This window comes from Macrobrachium nipponense, chromosome 32 (genome assembly GCF_015104395.2).
Source record: "Macrobrachium nipponense isolate FS-2020 chromosome 32, ASM1510439v2, whole genome shotgun sequence".
Classification (NCBI taxonomy): domain Eukaryota; kingdom Metazoa; phylum Arthropoda; class Malacostraca; order Decapoda; family Palaemonidae; genus Macrobrachium; species Macrobrachium nipponense.
Genome location: NC_061094.1, coordinates 60,176,439 through 60,196,591, shown reverse-complemented (window position 1 = coordinate 60,196,591; position 20,153 = coordinate 60,176,439). Strand labels below are relative to the sequence as shown.

Genomic DNA, 20,153 nt, shown 5'->3' with positions numbered 1-20,153 from the left:
AAATTCTGTCGGACTTCAGAAAATACAGCTATATATATATCTGTCAGGTAAGTTTCATGAACAAACTTAAAAATTAGAGCAATATTTTTGTATTTAGAGTACAACCAAGTTCACATGTGTGGATTCTGCCAGATGAAATACTGTAGGCACAGAATACATTCCAACCAGTTTCCATTCAGTTTCTGTTCTTAGAATGGATGGCTAACAAGTCCCTTACCAGGTATTTTACCCAATCTATTACCAAACCTCAAAAGTTAAGGCTGTTACAACAGTACTGATTTATCAATGACGACTATGCTATTATATACAGACTTTACTACTCACCTCTGTTAAGTCTGATACTTGATCCAATGCACTTGAACAATCGACAAATGGCACCAGCGTTACTAAGGTGTAAATAAACTGGAATGTCACCTGTCAAATAAAAAAAAAAGTATTAAAGAAATCTAAAATTCTAATTTCTGGTTTTTCTTTGACACAAAATCAAACTTTAGACACATTTCACTTATGCTTGCATAAATCTTTAGAGCAAAAGAAAGGGAGAAAACTTTGAAAAGCTGATCAAGTGAACCGCAAATTAATTATAAAACACTAAATGATAAACTTGTAAACTAGAAATGAAGGTTATCCTCCAAAACCAAATAAACATTACCTTAAGAATTTCAAACCCCCCCCAGTGACAAACAGAAAAATGATCTGACTTACCATGCATTTCCTGATATCATTTGGATCAATGCCTGGTAAAGTCTGAAGCAGAAGAGGAATGACGTGCGTCTGTCCTTCAGGATAGTACTTCACTCCCTGAACCATTGTCCTTGCAACACAAACAACACACTCAAGTGATGCAGTTAGCCGGTGAGGCTCCGTAGTGGTTTCCAGAGAGGAATATAACCTACAGGTAGAAAGAAACTTATTACTGTTCATAAATATGTTTATATAAACAAACTGTTTGACAATTAATGAGGTATGTAGTCATTATTTGATAGTTGTGCTTGGGTTACACATTTTTCCCCATGTACCATCCTTATCTATTATCAAAATTACCAAAAAACCGTAAAATGAAACCACTGCAACAGGTAGATCAAGTAAAAAAAAAAATATACTATACATAAACTTATTAGGAATAAGAAAGAAAGGACCTTTGTATAGGGCACATTTAAATGGGCCTACTATAGCCCCGGAAAAGTTGGTTAGGCTGGGCAAGATATATAAAGAATGAGCACAAAAGTAATAACAGCAGTTGGGGAAACAGAAAACTTTGAAGTTAGTGTTAGATTACACAAGAGGTCAACATTAAGCCCATTTTTGTTAGTGCTGGTCATGGATTGTTTGTTGAGTGAAAAGATCAGGAATGAAGAACTGTGGGAGTAGTTGTACCCAGATGATCTGGTGATTACTGCTGGAAATGAGGACCTACAGAGAAAGGTTGGAGAGTGGCAGGAGCATTACAGAGGGGTGGCTTAAAGTGAATGTGAATAAAACAGTGGTTCTGGTGAGCAGTAGGGAAGACAGAGACAGAACAGTAATATAAGAAAGAGGAGGCTTGATTATAAAAAAGGCAGAAAAGTTTAAATATTTGGGATCTACTTTAAGCCAAGAGGAAGGATGTAAGGCTGAAGTTGACAGTAGGGGGGGGGGGGGGGGGGGGGGGGGGGGGGGGGGGGGGGGGGGGGGGGGGGTTGGAAAGAGGTAGCTGGAGTAGTTCGTGATAAGAAAATGCCAATCAAGCTATAAGTCAAGATCTATAGCACAGTGATAAGACCAGTGTTAATGTATGGGCCAGAAACACGGGCGATAGAAGAAAAGATGAAGTACAGATTGAGAGAACATAGTGAGAATATCCGAGGTGAATCATAGGAATATTGCTGCTTGAGAGATTGGAAAAATGATATTGTTAAGATACAATAAAGTTTTGTACATACTTACCTGGCAGATATATACTTAGCTATAGACTCGGTCGTCCCGACAGAATTTCAAAACTCGCGGCACACGCGACAGGTAGGTCAGGTGATCCACCATTCCCGCCGCTGGGTGGCGGGGTCTGGAACTATTCCCGTTTTCTAAGCCATAATTTCTCTTCCACCTGTCTCCTGAGGGGAGGCTGGGTGGGCCATTAATCGTATATATCTGCCAGGTAAGTATGTACAAAACTTTATTGTATCTTAACAATATCATTTTTGTACAAGTAACTTACCCAGCAGATATATACTTAGCTGATTGGCACCCTTGGTGGCGGGCAAGAGACAGCTAAAAACAAAATAATATTTAAACTAAATACATTAAAAAACAGGAAAAAACAACCTATGTTCTTGGATAACATAATCCATAGTTCCTACCTTATTGGGCTGAAGACTTCATGACTACTGTCGATGAGTCTGCTTGCCTCAAGAGTTTCAACGAGGAATGAACCTATGGTTGAATAACTCTTTGGATCGTGTCAATGGGGGGCTAGCCCGCTTACGCGACAGAGCCTATACTGGATCGTACCAATGGGGGCTGACCCACTTACATGGTAGAGCCTTGACCTTTGTCATATCAATGGAGACTCGCCCTCTTACATGACAGAGTTAAGGTTATTAAACAAATCACAAAGAGCACTGAAAGCCAATCCCGATCACCTGACCATGTTAGTCTTGTTACAATCTATGAATTGTAAGAGGGTCCCTATTCCCTCTGACAATTAACCAATAAAAACAACCACCAATAAACAGTAATTTAAGCCTAATTTAAATCTAAACTAAATAGGAAGGATTAGCCTCAGCCCCTTCTCCCAGCACTGAATTCGCCGAAACATACGCTCCCAGAGCAAAGCACTTTTCGTACGAAATTTAACATCTCTTAGGTAATTCGAGGCGAACACCGAATTACATCTCCAAAATGTCGACTCTATAAGAGCCTGAAGCGACCATGTTTTGTGAAATGCCATCGACGTAGCTATGGCTCTCACTCATGAGCTCTCACTCTGAGAACCTTGAAATGCTCTTCTTCGCATTTAAGGTGAGCTTCCCTTATTACATCTTTTATGAAGAATGTAAGGGCGTTCTTAGAAATCGCTCTTTTCGGATCTCTTACAGAGCACCAAAGACTTTCTTCTGTACCTTTCAGCAACTTCTTCTTCTCCAGGTAGAACTTGAGTGCCCTGACTGGACACAAAGTCCTTTCTAGTTCTCTCCCTGTTAATGAAGTATTCCTTTTATCTCAAAGCTTCTTGGCCAAGGCTTTGAGGGGATTTTCATTTTTTCGCTAGAAGAAATGGTCGAAAGGAGCAAATCGCTGAATCTTTCTTAAACCCCACTTTACCTTCCAAAGCTTGCAACTCGCTCACTCTCTTGGCTGTTGCTAACGCAAAAAGGATAAAGACTTTCTTGTTAAGTCCCTAAACGAAGCTGCGTGAGACGGTACGAATTTTTCCGACATTAGGAACTTGAGGACCACATCCAAGTTCCAGCTAGGCTTCTTGATTACATGTTCTTTCGTGGTCTCAAAAGACCTTATAAGGTCATGAAGATCTTTATTGTTTGTCATATCTATTCCTCTAAGTCGAAAAACTGAGGCCAGCATACTTCTGTAACCCTTCACTGTTGAAACTGCAGGTTTTACAGTCTTTTCTCAAATATAGGAGAAAATAAAATCTGCGATTTCAGTTACAGAGGTACTGGAGGAGGATATTTTCTTTTCCTTACACCATCTTCTAAACAACTCCCACTTCGACTGATATACTTTAGAAGTGGAGACTCTTCTGGCTCTTGCAATAGCCTTCGCCACTTCTCGTGAAAAGCCCCTTGCTCTGACAAGTCCTTCGACAGTCTGAAGGCGGTCAGACTTAGAGCGGGGAGGTTTTTTGTGAAACCTGTCGAAGTGGGGTTGTTTGAGAAGATCGTTCCTTAGTGGAAGCGATCTTGGAAAATCCACTAACCACTCCAGCACCCTCTGTGAACCAATCGAGAGCCGGCCAAAGGGAGTGATGAGGGTCATTCTTGTTCCTTCCGAGCAAGCGAACTTCCTCAACACTTCTCCTACTATCTTGAAAGGAAGGGGAAGGCGTACGCGTCCAAGCCCGTCCAATCTAGCAGAAAGCTGTCTACTGCTACTGCTTGAGGATCCGAGATCGGGGAGCAATAGGTTTCTAATCTGTGATTCTTGTTGGTCGCGAACAGGTCTATATTGGGCCTTCCCCACAGATGCCAAAGTTGTTGGCAAATCTGAGGATTGTGAGTCCATTCCGTGGGTAGGACTTGTTCTTTCTGCTTAACAGATCTGCCGGACATTTTTCTCTCCCTGCACCAACCTTGTGAGGAGAGAGTATCTTCCTTTCCTGTGCCCAAAAATCAGCAGATCCTTTGCTGATTCGTACAGGAAAAGGAATGCGTCCCCCCTTGCTTCTTTATAATAAGCGAGGGCTGTTGTGTTGTCCGAGTGAATCTGAATCCCCAGACCTGAGACCTGTTCCTCGAATGAACCAAAGCTAGATGAATGGCTGTTAGCTCTTTCTTGTTGATGTGCCAGGACACTTGTTTCTCCTTCCCAAACCAAATGCCTGACACTTCTTGCGAACCTAGGGTCGCTCCCCACCCTGAATCGAGGCGTCTGCAAACAAACGCTAGGCGCAGGGTTCTGTAAGCGAAGGGAGATTCCTTTGCTTAGTTTCTGTGGATCTAACCACCAACGGATATTCTCCTTGATCCGTTTCGAGATTGGAAAAGGTCTCTCCCAGATTGTTGGACTTCCAATCCCACTTCTCCTTCAGATAAAATTGAAGGGGTCGTAGGTGAAGTCTTCCTAAGGAAACGAAACTGTTCCATCGAGGAGAGGGGTCCCCAGCAAGCTCATCCATTCCCTCGCGGAACAATGTTCTTTCCTTAAGAAGACTGACACCTTTTTCTAGGCAGCGTTCTCCTCCTTTCCTGCGAAGGATACGCTAGAAAATCCCGAGAATCCATCTGAATCCCCAGATAGACAATACTTTGCTGGGGAGTCAGCATGGATTTCTCGTGATTTACTAAAAGTCCTAAGGACTTTGTCAACTTTAGAGTAACTAAAAGGTCCTCCAGACATTTTTTCTCCGATTGGGGCTCTTATTAGCCAATCGTCCAGAATAACGAGATCCTGATCCCTTCCAGATGTAGCCAATAAGCTGCATTCTTCATGATGTCCGTAAAGACTTGAGGGGGCAGTCGAAAGTCCGAAGCACATCGCTCGGAACTGGAACACTTTCCCTTGGAACATGAACCTCAGATACTTCCTTGCTGCCGGATGAATTGGCACATGGAAATACGCATCCTGAAGGTCCAGGGACACCATCCAGTCCCTGGACGAAGAGCAGATAGAACAGAGGAAGACGTCTCCATTGAAAATTTCTTCTTCAAGACAAAGAAATTCAGGGCACTGACGTCTAGAACTGGTCTCCATCCCCCCGATGCTTTCGGTACCATGGAATAGCCGATTGTAGAATCCTGGAGACTGGGAGATCTTGAACCAGTTCTACCGCTTCCTTGGAAATCATCTGTTCCACTGCTTGCAACATAGCAAGCTTTCGGACCGGATCCGAGTATCTGGCGGTCAACTCCCTTGGAGTTGTCGTCAAGGGAGGCTTCTCCCTGAAGGGGATCAAGTATCCTTTTTTCAGGATAGAGAGGGACCAGGAGTCGCTCCCTTCTGCGCCCAGACTTTGGCAAAGTGGAGTAGACTGCGCCTAACTTTCGTCTGGAGGACTTGCTGTTCATCTAGACTTCCCGAAGGACCTTCTAGATGGTCTACTCTTTCTCTCTGGTCTTCGACCTCTAAGAGGGCTCTAGAAGAGGAGGCCCCTCGAAAGGGCTGAACAAAAGAGGGTCTCTTTCTTCTCTATCGGCACTGCCGGCCTAAACTTCTTGGCTGAGTGCGTGAGGAATCTTGAGTTGCCTTCTCCGTAAGAGATTTCGAAACCTCTCTAACCGTCTCTTGAAAAAGGTGCGGGGATAAAGGAGCAAAAAGAAGAGATGTCCTTTGCAAGGGTGATACTGCTCTTGCTAAGAAAGAGCTAAAGACAGATCTCTTCTTCAATACTCCCGTCCCAAAAAGAGAGGCAACTTCCACAGAACCGTCCATGACCGCTCTGTCCAGGCAAGCCAGGACGCTCGAAAGTTCCTCCATGGCAAACAAAGTCCGTGTCCTGAGCTCTTCGCTAATGCTCCTAAAGCCCGGTCCATAAAGTTGAAGACTTCTAGGGTTTTAAAGAGGCCCTTTAGCAGGTGGTCCAGCTCACACATGCCCAAGTCGCCTTAGCAGACAGCAACGACTTCCTCCTAGCAGAGTCCACTAAGGAAGCAAAATCCGCATCCGCGGAAGGCGGCAGACCTAACCCCATCGGCTCTTTGGTCTCGTACCACCTTCCTGGTTTGCCTGTTAACTTGGAAGGAGGGAGGCAGGAAAAAACTGTCTTGCCCGCTTCCCTTCTGGAAGTCAAACCACTTTGAAAAAGTTTTCGTCAAAGCCTTTTCATACAAGAGCGGGGCGCATCTTAACGAAGGAAGACGATTTGAGAGCTTTAGTGCTGGACATCAACGATCCTGGTGAAGGAGGGTCCGCAGGATGAAGGGAGTCTCCGAACTCCTTTAGCAGCAAAAAAAAAAGAGAAAGTCTCTTGTAGTCCGAAACTGCTACATCTACAGGCTCTTCGTCTTCCGATACCTGGTCCAAACTGATCTACAGAAGGAGATCATTTTGGAGTGATCTGGCTCTTCCCGGGAGAAGAACTCCTTTCCCGAGAAGGGGAGCGCGGAACATTAGCACTCCTATACGAAGAGTGAGGCTCCTGTCTGTCGGCAACACTCTTGTGCCTACTAGACTCTTGGTTGTCTAGGTTGTTCGTCGGGTTCGTGGCGCTTGCTAGGCTCCTGGCGTCCTGATTCAGGGCGCTTGAAAAGATCCCCGCTCCTGATTCCTGACGCTTAACAGGCTCTTCTTGGCGCCCTAACACTTGACCCTAACGTACTCCTGGTCGTCCTGTTTTCTGGCGTCCTAACTCCTGGCGCCCCCCCCCCCCTGACTCCTGGCGCCCTGACTCCTGGCGCCCTGACTCCTGGCGCCCCTGACTCCTGGCGCCCTGACTCCTGGCGCCCGACTCCTGCGCCCTGACTCCTGGCCCCGCCCTGATCCTGGCGCCCTGACTCCTGGCGCCCTGGCTCATAGGCGTCCTGATTCCTGCCTTCTAGCAGATCCTGAAGTCCTGAATCCAGAGTTCTAAGAGGCTCTTGACGTCCTTTCTTGCGTCTTGCTGCCTCTTTGCGCCTGTCTGGCTCCTGGTCCTGAAGACCAAGGGATCCTGATACCTAAATCGGTTTTCGGTTCCTTGCACCTAAACCGATCGAGACTTCTGCTCGATGCGCTGTGTCTAAGAGGGCGCTTCGGGGAAGACAGACCTATAGGGCGAAAGGGCTCTTCTCTCAGGAGAACAACTCCTATCCGACGAGTCTCTCGACGAAGGCGATAAACGTCCTGGAGATCGTGAGAGTTCTCTCCTATACGAAGAAGGACGCTTAGCGGAACTCTTAACAGGGAGCGAGACAATCCTTCCTCCTTGTAGAGTCCTTAGCAAAAGAGCCTACGAGCGAAGCTAATTGCTCTTGCAGATTAACCAAAAACTTCTTGGTCGGATCCTGAAGAGCAGGCTCCTCTTGTCTAGTCTTCTTAGGTCCCGAAGGCCAATCCTCGGGAAAACGCTCTGGGCTGGTAGTCAGCAGCGTCTTTCCTTTAGGCGCCTTCCAGGCTCTCTTCAAAGGGCGCGAACGGGAGGCCGAAACTCCATCCTCGTCTAGGAGAGGAAGAGTCTGAGGCCGAAAAACACTCCTTTGTTTAGGACGCCTTTTCTGCGGCATCCGAGGCAGCCTGGGACTTAACAACAGGATCTGCCGAAGGGACGCCTGACCGTTGGGGATGTTCTGCATCCTCCCTGCGGCTTTCGACATTCCTCCTCCCTGGTCCTGGGAGTTTGGAAGAGGTCTAGGCCTAGGAGCAATGAGAACCGGTCAGACGCCCCCTCCACTGCACTGGGGACACTGCACAAGTCACTATCACCACTCTTACCTTGGTTTAGAGCTCGTAGCTGAGCTTGAAGTTTCTTAATTGAAGCTTTTACATTTTCCCTCTCTGACGAAGAATCTTTGGATTCAGAACAGGGAGAAGCAGCTGAGGCTAAGGGAAAATTGTTAGATGGAGAGTTAATTTCTTGTTCTAAGGAGCAAGATCTACTAGATGACCTAGCTGAAGCCTTCCTCACTCTATCTCTCTCAAGCTTCCTAACATATGATGATAATTCCTTCCATTCAAGCTCCGTAAGGTTCTCGCATTCCACACAGGTGTTAATAAAAGAACATTCATTCTCCCTGCATTTAGCGCAAATACTATGCGGATCCAATGCCGATTTAGGCAGCCTAACCTTACAGTCTTCCCTACTGCAAACTCTAAACATAGGTGAAGCCTTAGCGTCAGACATCGTGAAAGAGTAGTCAAAACCAAAGTCGAAAAACAGTCCACAATAAGCGTATGCAAAGCCAGAAAAAAAAGAAAAAACAGAATACGTCACCAAAAAACCAATCCAAATTCTCGGCAAACGAGTTGAAATCCAAGATGGAGGAACGAACAATAGGTGTTGTCCGTTCAACCGACAGAGAAATTATGGCTTAGAAAACGGGAATAGTTCCATGACCCCCGCACCCAGCGGCGGAAATGGTGGATCACCTGACCTACCTGTCGCGTGTGCCGCGAGTTTTGAAATTCTGTCGGGACGACCGAGTCTATAGCTAAGTATATATCTGCTGGGTAAGTTACTTGTACAAAATAATGAAATAAGAAGGGCAGGCTTCGTAAAGATTACAGAGCTGATAAGCGAGCCACAACTTAGATGGTATGGACATGTGTTGAGGATGGATGACGAGGAGAGAATGAAGAGGGCTTGGGAGGAACCTATTAGACGAAGAAGATCGAGAGGGAGGCAGAGAATTAGCTGGAAAGATAAAGTGAAGGAAGATAAGGAGAGAAGAGGTTTGGTGGAGGATGATCCTTTGATAGAAGGCAGTGGAGGAAAAGGCGCATCATGCAACCAACCCCTTAACGCAGGGTTAATGATGGGAGAGATTATAGGGTATATAATAACTTAAAAATCTATTTGTGCACTTGTTAATGAAAAACAACGACAAAATACATACTGTTCTAAAAGTGGTGGAGTAACAATTTCTGGACGAAGTAATGAAAGACGATGGAAGACAACACCTGCATCGTGAGTGCCAGCATGAGAGAACATAGCAAGCAAGGCCGGGGTCTGCACACACCGCACAAATGCAGTTATCTCATCTTCAGTAGCTTCTTGTGAGGTGCAACCTCTGTTTCCCATGATGGTTTTTTATGCCTCTCCCTGTTGTAAGAAATTCAGCTGATGATATCCACAGAAATATACAAAACATTACTTCATTCCTTCTGGTCTCTTACAATATTCATAACACTATTTTGTAATGGAAACATTACCATGTTTAAGTAACAGGCATAAAGAATTGAACCTTTTAAGACTAAGAATGGATTGCAGTTTAGGATTCCCCACTTGACTAAAAACCTTACGAAAACTACCACGGCTGATCTGTTCCAAAAGAGAATAATAATACTAAAGATCACCTGTGAAGTCTCCTAATGAAGAGTAAAGTAAGCTTATTCAGGAACTCGTGTAAGAGACGACTCCAGTGACCTGAATTGGAGGGATGATAATACGATTCTAGTGACTTGAATAATCGCTCCAGATGCTGCTGTGTCTTACTACCTCCACCCTACAAAGAACATTGTGTATTAAGTTCAAAATATAATAATGGAATCCCAAAGAATAAAAATTAATAGCTTGAGAGATTCTCGCAACATTTTTTCTATTGTTTTCCATACAATAACATTTCAAATTTTAAAGTGACAAAATCAACCTTACTCACCAAGTTTGCAACAATAAACATAGAAGATGAAAACTGTGAAAGTCCATCACCTTTTGTAACTTGTGCTTTCTTGTATGATACAGGCAAGCGGAAGGATCGTAGCACCTGTAATGGCAAATAAAAATAAGGGCTTCGTAAGAACTTATTCATCGCAAAAGTTAATGGTCACACTATACTAGTAAAAAATTAAAGTTGAAATTATACCCATTTCAAACAATAGGCAAAAGCAATGGTAATAATTGTTGATTACAACCTCAATTTATGAGCTGCAGCAACTGATACAAATTAAGGTCTAAATACCCAGTCCTTCTATGTCGCATCAGCTCCCACCTATTGTTTTGTGCAACTCCTTGTAATGAAAACAATAATTGCCCTTCTCCCATGATTTTGTATTAGTTGTGCTTTATTTTTCATTTACTACAGGTTTCTCATCCTTCTGGTGTCATTTTATTGATTCATTAATTCTGTAGTGCTTTGTGACGGGGAGGGGGTTGCTTTTTTATTTACACAATCCCAGGAGTGGAAATTACTAGCACTGGAGGAAACACACTATCATGTTTTTGCATAACTAAAAACTTTTGTCACCTCTGCTTTGGAATGACAGTTCAAGATTTTCACACTTCATTTACACAAAAGGATTGTAAAATATAGTGTAAAATATTTTCTTTTCCCAATACAAGAGGAAATGGGAAAAAAAAGGGAGTAATGAAATCTGTTGACAGATGGGATTACTGGGGCACACACTGAACTATGAAACAGAGTTTTGAGGGTAGTAAGAATGAAAGTCACTGCAGCTTGGATAAAAATAAAACAGACACAGCTACAGAAGCTTATGTTTGTGCAAAGTTTTAAATGCTTTTAGAAAAATCTAGGTACAGTACCTTAGTGAACACCATTGGCAAATATTCTTCCCAATCCACATAACCAATGTTATGCCAAGCTAGTCTTGAAAACAGCCAAAATACATTGTTTTCCCAAAACCAAAGATGACTGTTGTGACAAGCAATCCAGATACCTGAATAGAAAATAAAAGAAATTTTGCAATTTTATGCAGTCAAAACAAAAAGGGAAAATGGGAAGTTTGCTCAGTAAAACCCACTAGCACTGAGATGTGATTAACAAAGTTTTAAATCATCGAAAGCAGGCAACAGAGTAAATGTACAAGGATCCCAAACGGATGAACCTCAAAAATTGTACAGAAAGCATTTTGCAGGACTACAGCAAAGCCTGTTAACAGTTTTTCATAGAATCTAAGTGTAAAGAAAAAATTGAAGGCTGTCAAAATGGTGAATAATTCCTCAAAAATAATTATCAATATACATAGAATCAAATATGGCTTTCATAGCAAGACTACTGTAATCGCAACAAATACGTGTACTCAAGACATTAAAAGTAACAACTTACCAAGTAACTCATCCTTCCACAAATCCCAGCTCAAATGGGCAAGTTCTGGACTCACGGAAGTTGGGAGAAAAAGTTCTAAATATACCATTGCCTTCTGCATGGACATATCAAAGGGACACATCAGAGGGCGAACTTTCTCCAAGATCTCTGCCGTCGATTCAATGGGAAAATAAGATCGGCAGGCACGTATCATGCTCTCAATCACTCCCTCAGCATTCCTGAAAAATTTGGAAAGTATCCTTGTAATGCAGTAGTGTCTGTCAGATCAACGTGACAGACAATACTTAGGAACACACCTACAATATACAACCCAAAAATAAAGCCTATCACCACAGCAAAAGATCAGGGGCACTATTTTATCATTTTGATCTGTTTGTTGGATTATGAACTGTAAAAATATAATTATAACATCCGACCACCAGTGAAATAAATTCAGTATAATAGACTGCCTATGATTAACTAACAAACTTCCCATCTTGGGACCAAGTAGAAAAGAGGAAATATCATTGTAGCTGTTGCCATATTTGCTTTATCTGGAACATGATATTGTTTATAATACAAATGAAAGTTTCATACATACTTACCTGGCAGATATATACATAGCTAAGACTCCGTCGTCCCCGACAGAAATTCAAATTTCGCGCCACTCGCTACAGGTAGGTCAGGTGATCTACCGGCCTGCCCTGGGTGGCAGGACTAGGAACCAATCCCGTTTTCTACTCATATATTTTCTCTTCCACCTGTCTCCTTGCGGGGAGGCTGGGTGGGCCCTAATCGTATATATCTGCCAGGTAAGTATGTATGAAACTTTATTGTATTATAACAAATATCATTTCATACAATCAACTTACCTGTCAAGATATATACATAGCTGATTGGCACCCTTCGGTGGAGGGTAAGAGACAGCTACTACTAGAATAGACAGGTAAACAACATCTGTTGTAGGTATAAATTAAAAACCTTGGTTCCTACCTGATAGGTGGTAGACTCCGTGGGTGTTTTCCCCGTAGTCTGCATCACCTCAAGAAACTTTAGCGAGATATGTGATCTATGGCCAAGAATTCTTGTGGGTCTGCCGAAGGGGTCTTATCCACTTACTCGGCAGAGCCTGAAAGGACTTTGTCAATGGGTGCTGATCCACTTACATGACAACACACCTTATTAAGGAGCAAACAATCAATCCCGACCACCTGATCCTAACCACCATGTTAGTATTAAAAATTGCTCAGAGTTATCCCCAACTCTTCGCAACAACCGTAACTCAAACCACAATGCACAAGTAACACAATAATTTAAAAAAAATTTTCTATTACAAGATATCACAAGAGTTTCCTTACTGAACTGAATGTGACTGGACGCTGTGCGACAACTGCCCACTTGTTCAGAAGAAAGTCTAGAACATATCTATATTTAAGGTTCTATTACAAGATATCAACAAGAGTTCCTTACTGAACTGAAGTGACTGGACGCTTTGTGCGACAACTGCACTTGTTCAGAAGAAAGTCTAGAACATATCTATATTTAAGGATTGTTGTAAGCTCCTGTACCCAGGATTGTGCCCGCAGACACAAATGGACCTAATGAAAAACATTTTTCATAGGTCACACGCACGTCCTTCAATAGTGAGCCGCAAACACAGAATTACATCTCCAATATGTCGCTTCCAAGATATTCTTCAGCGACATATTTCTCTGAAAAGAGAGAGACTTGCCACTGCTCTCACTTTCATGAGCTCTTACTCTTAGGAGTTTTAAGGAATCGTCCGTGCAAGCCTTATGAGCGTCCATAATTACGCTCCTGACAAAAAAGGCTAATGCATTCTTAGACATAGGTCTTGATGGATCCTTCACTGAGCACCACAGGCCTTGTCTAGAACCTCCCAACTGTTCCTTTTCTTTAAGTAAAACTTTAATGCCCTTACTGGGCAAAGAGACCTCTCCGGTTCCCTGCCGACGAGACCCGATAATCCTTTTACTTCGAAGTTTCTCGGGCCAGGGTTTCGAAGGATTTTCATTCTTCGCTAAGAATAATTCCTTGAAAGAACAGATGGCTGAATCTATATTGAACCCGACTTTGTCACTAAGGCGTGCAGTTCGCTAACCCTTTTTGCCGTTGCCAGTGACAAAAGGAATAAACATTTTCTCGTTATATCACGAAACGAGGCCAAATGTAGGGGTTTCAAATCTCTCTGAAGTCAAGAACTTCAGTACTACGTCTAGATTCCAGTTAGGGGGGAGAAGTCATTCTATACTTCTGGTCTCAAATGACCTAATCAGATCATGCAGGTCCTTATTGTTTCCCAAATCTAGGCCTCTATTCCTAAAGACGGCCGATAGCATACTCCTATAGCCCTTTATCGTGGGCTACGGAGAGCTGCGACTCCTTCCCCTCAGAAATAAAACAGAAAATCAGCTATTTCTGCTACAGAGGTACTGGAGGAGGACAACTTCTTGACTTACACCACCTTCTAAAAACTTCCCACTTGGATTGATAAACCCGGATAGTGGAAGTTCTCCGGGCTCTAGCGATCGAGCTTGCTGCTTTACTAGAAAAGCCTCTCGCTCTGACAAGTCTTTCGATAGTCGAAAGGCAGTCAGAGCGGCGAGAGCGGGGAGGTTTGATGAAACCTCTCGAAGTTTGGGTTGTCTGAGAAGATCCCTACCTCCTTTGTGGAAGGGATCTGGGGAAGTCTACTATCCACTCCAGTACCTCTGGAAACCATTTCTTGAGCTGGCCAAAAGGGGGCTATCAGGTCATTCTTGTCCCCTTTGAAGTCACAAACTTCCTGAGTACCTGCCCCAGGAAAAAAAAAAAAAAAAAAATCTTGAATGGGGGAAATGCGTAAACGTCTACCTGAGACCAATCTAGAAGGAAGGCGTCTACTGCTAGAGCTCTGGGATCTTCTACCACTGAACAGAAGACTTCCAGTCTCCTCGAGAGGAACGTGGCAAAGAGGTCGACATGAGGAGTTCCCCAAAGAGACCAGAGCTTGAGGCAAACTTCTGAGTGGAGGGTCCACTCGGTATGAAGGACCTGGTTCCTCCTGCTCAGCCTGTCCGCTCGTACGTTCCTTACTCCCTGAAGAAAACCCCCCTTGCCCTTGTCAAGAGAGAGATGTTCCTCTGGGATGTCCACAACAGAAGTTCTCTCGTGAGTTTCGTAAAGGGCATACGAGTGAGTACCTCCTTGCTTCCGAATGTATGCTAGAGCGGTTGTATTGTCCGCATTCACTTGAACTATTTGTTGCAAACTAACGGTTCGAAGCTCTTTAGAGCTAGGTGTACAGCTAGCAGTTCTTTGCAGTTTAAGTGCCAGGACACTGAAGAGCATTCCAAGTGCCTGACACTTCTCTCTTTCCCAAAGTTGCTCCCCAACCTTTTTCCGACGCGTCGGAAAACAATACAAGGTTTGGGCTCTGTATTTCCAGGGAAGTACCTTTGTTTTCCCTCAGTGGGAGTAACCACCATTCTAGATGTCGTTTTATCCGATTTGGAATGGGAAAAAAGGGAAAAAAAGTCCGAGAGTAGTCCTGTCTTCATGTTCCACGAACTTCTGAGGAAGAACTGAAGAGGACGGAGATGAAGTCTTCCTAGGTGAAAGAACTGTTCGAGCGAGGAAAGGGTCCCTAAAAGGCTCAACCATTCCCTCGCCGAAGTCCGTTCCTTCCTTAGGAAGAGAGAGACTTTTTCTAAACCTCTTGCTAGTCTCTCTTGAGAAGGAAATACTCGAAAACCCCGAGAATCCATCCGAATCCCCAGATAGACCAAGTTCTGGCTGGGGATCAGTTGGGACTTCTCGAGGTTCACGAGTAATCCTAAAGTCTTTATAAGGTTTAGTGTCACATTCAGGTCCTCCAAACACTGTTCCTCTGACTTTGCTCTGATAAGCCAGTCGTCTAGATAAAGAGATATACTGATTCCTTTCAGATGAAGCCATCTCGCCACATTTTTTCAAAAGGTTCGTGAAAACCTGAGGCGCCGTCGACAGGCCGAAGCACAAGGCTCTGAATTGGAAGATCCTTCCCCCCGTCATGAAACGGAGGTACTTCTTCGACGAAGGATGGATCGGGACGTGAAAATATGCGTCCTGGAGATCCAGAGACACCATCCAATCCCCTTGGCGAAGAGCCGCCAGGGACTGAAGCAGAGGTTTCCATGGAGAACTTCTGTTTTTGAACAAACTTGTTCAGAGCGCTGACATCCAGAACTGGTCTCCATCCCCCGAGGCTTTCGCAACCAAGAAAAGACGATTGTAAAAACCCCGGGGAGCTTTGATCCAGCACAAGTTCTATAGCTCTCTTGTCCCCATCATTGATCCACCATTTGTTGAAGAGTATCTTTCAACACAGGGTCCTTGTAATTGGCGGACAATTCCCTCGGAGTTGACGTCAGGGGAGGATGTCCAGGAAAGGAATGAGATATCCCTTCTGAAGAACCGACATCGACCAAGGATCTGTGTCGATGCGAGTCCAGGCTTCCGCAAATCCCCGGAGCCTGGCACCTACTGGTGTTTGGAGGAGCGCCACTTCACTTTCCCGGCCCCTTTTAAAGGGGCGGAACGAGGCTCGACCTCTCTCTCGGTCGTTTTCCTTTAGCGGTAACTCTAGTTGGAGGGCCGCCTCGAAAGGGCCGAACAGGAGTAGACGCCACTTTCTTTTCACCCACCATTACTGGTCTCTTCTTCCTGGACGATTGCAGGAGAAGATCTTGAGTCGCTTTCTCCGTCAGCGATCGGGAAATATCTTTCACCAACTGTGACGGGAACAGAAAATCAGACCTAGGGCGAATAACAAAGCTGCTCTTTGTGAGTGATACTGCTTTCGTCAAGAAAGCGCTAAACACAGATCTCTTCTTCAAGAGACCTGCTCCAAACAAGGAAGAAACTTCCCCTGAGCCGTCTTGCACCGCCTTGTCAATACATGAACAGAATTGCAAGGAGAAACATCCGGTTCTAGCCCTTCAGGGGCATGAGCCTTCTTGGACATCACCCCAAGGGAACCAATCTAGGAAGTTAAAGACTTCTAGAATGTGAAAAAGTCCCTTGAGGAGATGATCCAACTCTGAAAGGCCCCAAGTAATCTTAGCCGTGTGAGGCTATGTCTCCTGGATGCGTCTACCAGACTGGAAAAGTCAGCTTCAGCTGAAGCAGGGAGAGTGAGACCCATATTCTCCCCAGTCTGGTACCAAATCCCTCTCTTGCCGGTCAGTCTAGGGGGAGGCATGCAAAAGACTGTCCTTACAAGCTCCTTCTTAGTAAGCATCCAGTTATCAAGCGATTGCAGAGCTCTCTTCATAGAAATCGTCGGTCTCATCTTCACGAAAGCCGACGATTTCGGAGTCTTCGAGCATGAAAACAGAGAACGAGGCGAAGGAGGAGCGGCGGGCAGGGATCAATGCGTCTCCGTATTCCTGGAGAAGGAGAGCTGTCAAGACTTTGTAGTTCGACAGTCCTTGCCTTACTGTGAGACTCGTCCTCTGATTCCTCTTCCATAATCGGATCAGCAGGAGAGACCACTTCTCGTTCCTGGTCTTCTTGTCCAACCATTCTCTCTACTGGGGACAAACTCCTAATAGGCGAGGGGCTAAAGAGAGTGTAAAGAGCTCCTATGTTCGACTGGCTCTTCGTACTTGGCTGGCGCCTCGCTGCCTGGCTGGGCCGCCTCGCGCTTGTCTTGGCGCCCCTCGCGCTTGGCTGGCGTCTCGCGCCTGGCTGATTCCTCGCGCTTGGTGGCTGGCGCCTCGCGCCTGGCAAGATCCTCGCGCTTGGTTAGTGTCTCGCGCCTGACTGACTCTTCGCGCCTTGTTGAAGACTCGCGTCTCCTGAAGTCCCCTCCTTGCGTGACAGATGTTCTTCTTGAGCCTCACGCTTGGATGAATGCTCACGCCTGTTTGTAACTCCGCGCTCGGCTGAAGCTACTGATCTGTCAGACGTATATCCCATCTGGGAGAATCCTCTCGTCTGCAATGCGTTTCTCGCTTGTCTGACTCTCTCTTAGAGGAACGCTTCTCGTCTGTAGGACGCCTCGCGCTTAGCTGTTGCTACGCGCTTGTACTGGCGGATCCATATCTTCCCACGAGTCTCTATCTGAGATCTCAAAAGACTCACGTTTCGCAGGAGCCTCACTCCTGGTGGGAGAAGGAAGACGAGTCTTCTTGACCGGCAGTCTGACGTCTTTCTTACGAGGAGGATCCTTCGAAAGGACTCCTACTAGGGCGGAAAGCTGTTCCTGTACCGCCAAAATGATCCTTTTGGACGCTTCTCCTGCGTCTTCTTGAACGGGAGAGGAAGACCTCGAAAGCGTGTTGCCCCGATCATGGAACGGCGAAACCCTCTTCGCCTCTGATAGAAGGAGGTTCTTCTTCCGAAAAGCGTTCCGGGCTTGAATCCAAACCAGGATCTCTCCAGTGCCTTTTCAGGGGCCTGGACAAGTCCGAATCCTTCCACCCTCGTTTAGGAGAGGGAGAAGCGGACGAAGAGAAGCACTCTCTGAGGACGCTTTTTCGATAGCGGTTACCTGAGCAGGCTGTCTATGCACAGCACCTGCTGAAGGGACGCCTGACCGGGGTGGGGAATTCTCCACAACCTCCGTACGGCTTTCGACTTTCCTTCTCCTCTGGGCTTGGGAGCTTGGAAGAGGTCTAGGCCTGGGAGCGTCGCAGAGACGGTCAGACGCCCCCTCCACAACACTGGGGACACTCACTTCACTAAAGTCACTTTCACCATCCTTACCTTTTATGGTAGCCCTTTCGGCTTTCATCCTGAGAATGGTAGCCTTCAGTTCAGCAATTTCCGAAGCTGAATCTGAATGTACAGTCAGTGAGGGTCCTGATAGAGAATCATAATTAAGAGAAGAGTTAGAATTGTCTAAAGGCTCAATAGGCCTTGTACAACTACCCGCCATCTTAGATGCCGCCCTTCTTACTCTATCCCTTTCTAACTTCTTCAAGTAAGAAGTTAGAGTCTTCCATTCCTCAACATTCAACCTTTCACACTCATGACAGGTGTTAGAAATAGAACAATCAAAACCCCTACATTTGCGACATACAGTGTGAGGATCAACCGAAGCTTTCGGTATCCTCACCTTGCAGCCTACATTCACACACATTCTAACACAAACACTTGAATCAGACATTCTGGAGAAAAATTCAAAAAGCAAGTCCAAATCCAGTCCACAGTAGCGAATGCCAAAACAACGATCCAGGTACTTCACCAAAAGTCCACAAAAAGATGATCAATTGCTTAGAAAAGCGAATTCCAGTCAAGAGGAGGCAGCAACGATGTTGATACCACCGGCGACAGAAAATATATGAGTAGAAAACGGGATTGGTTCCTAGTCCTGCCACCCAGGGCAGGCCGGTAGATCACCTGACCTACCTGTAGCGAGTGGCGCGAAATTTGAATTTCTGTCGGGGACGACGGAGTCTTAGCTATGTATATATCTGACAGGTAAGTTGATTGTATGAAATTGATTTTTTATTCTTTCTAAATACTGTAATAACATACTTCAAGGTATTTAAGCACCATCAGAGATTAAGATAACCCTTCAACCCCATCAAACCCAAAATTCATCTATACATACTCTCCAACAATCTCATTCCACTATACTTTATACTACCTGAGATAAAGCCATCCGATTAGGTACAGATTAGTAACAAAACAGCACTCATTTTTATAAATATGTGAAGGTAAATCCATACCCAACAGGTATCCAATGGAAAGAATAAAGTAAGCCTTTAGATATTATACTGCAATAAACAGTAATCTATTACTGATAGCTCTGTAACTACAAATGTTGGCAGACACTGACACTTACAGCTGCAATTATGATTAATCTACAACTTCTGTGGGTTCTCACAACTATCAAAATGGTAATATGCAAATCAGTTCCCAAATTTTTGTTAGGACAGGACTACAAAACACTTCTGTAAACTAAGTATTTTTCAAAGAATATTTACTGCAAAGTGCAATAATAATCTGTAAGTAACAGAAACTAAAGTAATACTTGCTCTTAAAAATAATGGGTATAACATCCCACAAATGACTGAAGCCTAATTTTGTGCTAATTGAACAGTGTCAAAGTTAAGGTCTAACTTCAGGAAATATTTGTCACACTGTTCAGTACAGCTGCAGCTTAGCATAGGTGGAGCAGAATAGTGCCTGTATCCTGGTCAATGAGAGCAAAAATTATTTGCAGTAGTAGATATAAGAGTGGATGCAGATTCAACTGGCTAATTCTGTTTACACCTACTTTGTGTCATGGAAAATGCAACTACCCAACAGAAGCACTCTACAGTGTACCCTTTAAATTAATAAGCAAATCCTTATCAAAATTCTATGGTAGTAAATATCAGATGTAAGGTAAAAGAATCACCTTTTAAATTTTTCAATGTTTTCTCAGACAATATTTATATGCAATGTAGCAAATCCACACAAAATCAAACAACGAAAGAATAATAAACACTGAAATGCAGGCTTAGGTGCAATTAATTGTTATAACATGTAATATATTCAAACAACGTTTGACCACTTGCCTCTCTCATTATACCTACAACCACGTGAGCAACCTATAACACCAAGATATTAGCATTTGCTATAGATATAGTACAGCTGACTGCATTAATTCAAAGACAAAATAAAAAAAAAAAAAAAAAATTTATATATATATATATATATATATAATATATATATATATATATATATATATATATCTATATATATATATATATATATATATATATATATATATAATATATATATATATATATATATATATATATATATATATATTATTCAATACTGTAC

The 20,153-nt window shown here is 44.0% G+C and overlaps 1 protein-coding gene across 1 annotated transcript in view; it reads left to right on the top strand.

Annotated features, from left to right (window-relative positions):
• LOC135207527 (proteasome activator complex subunit 4-like) overlaps nucleotides 1–20,153 on the top strand; it is a 108,795-nt gene that overhangs the window by 73,990 nt on the left and 14,652 nt on the right. The window lies entirely within an intron of this gene.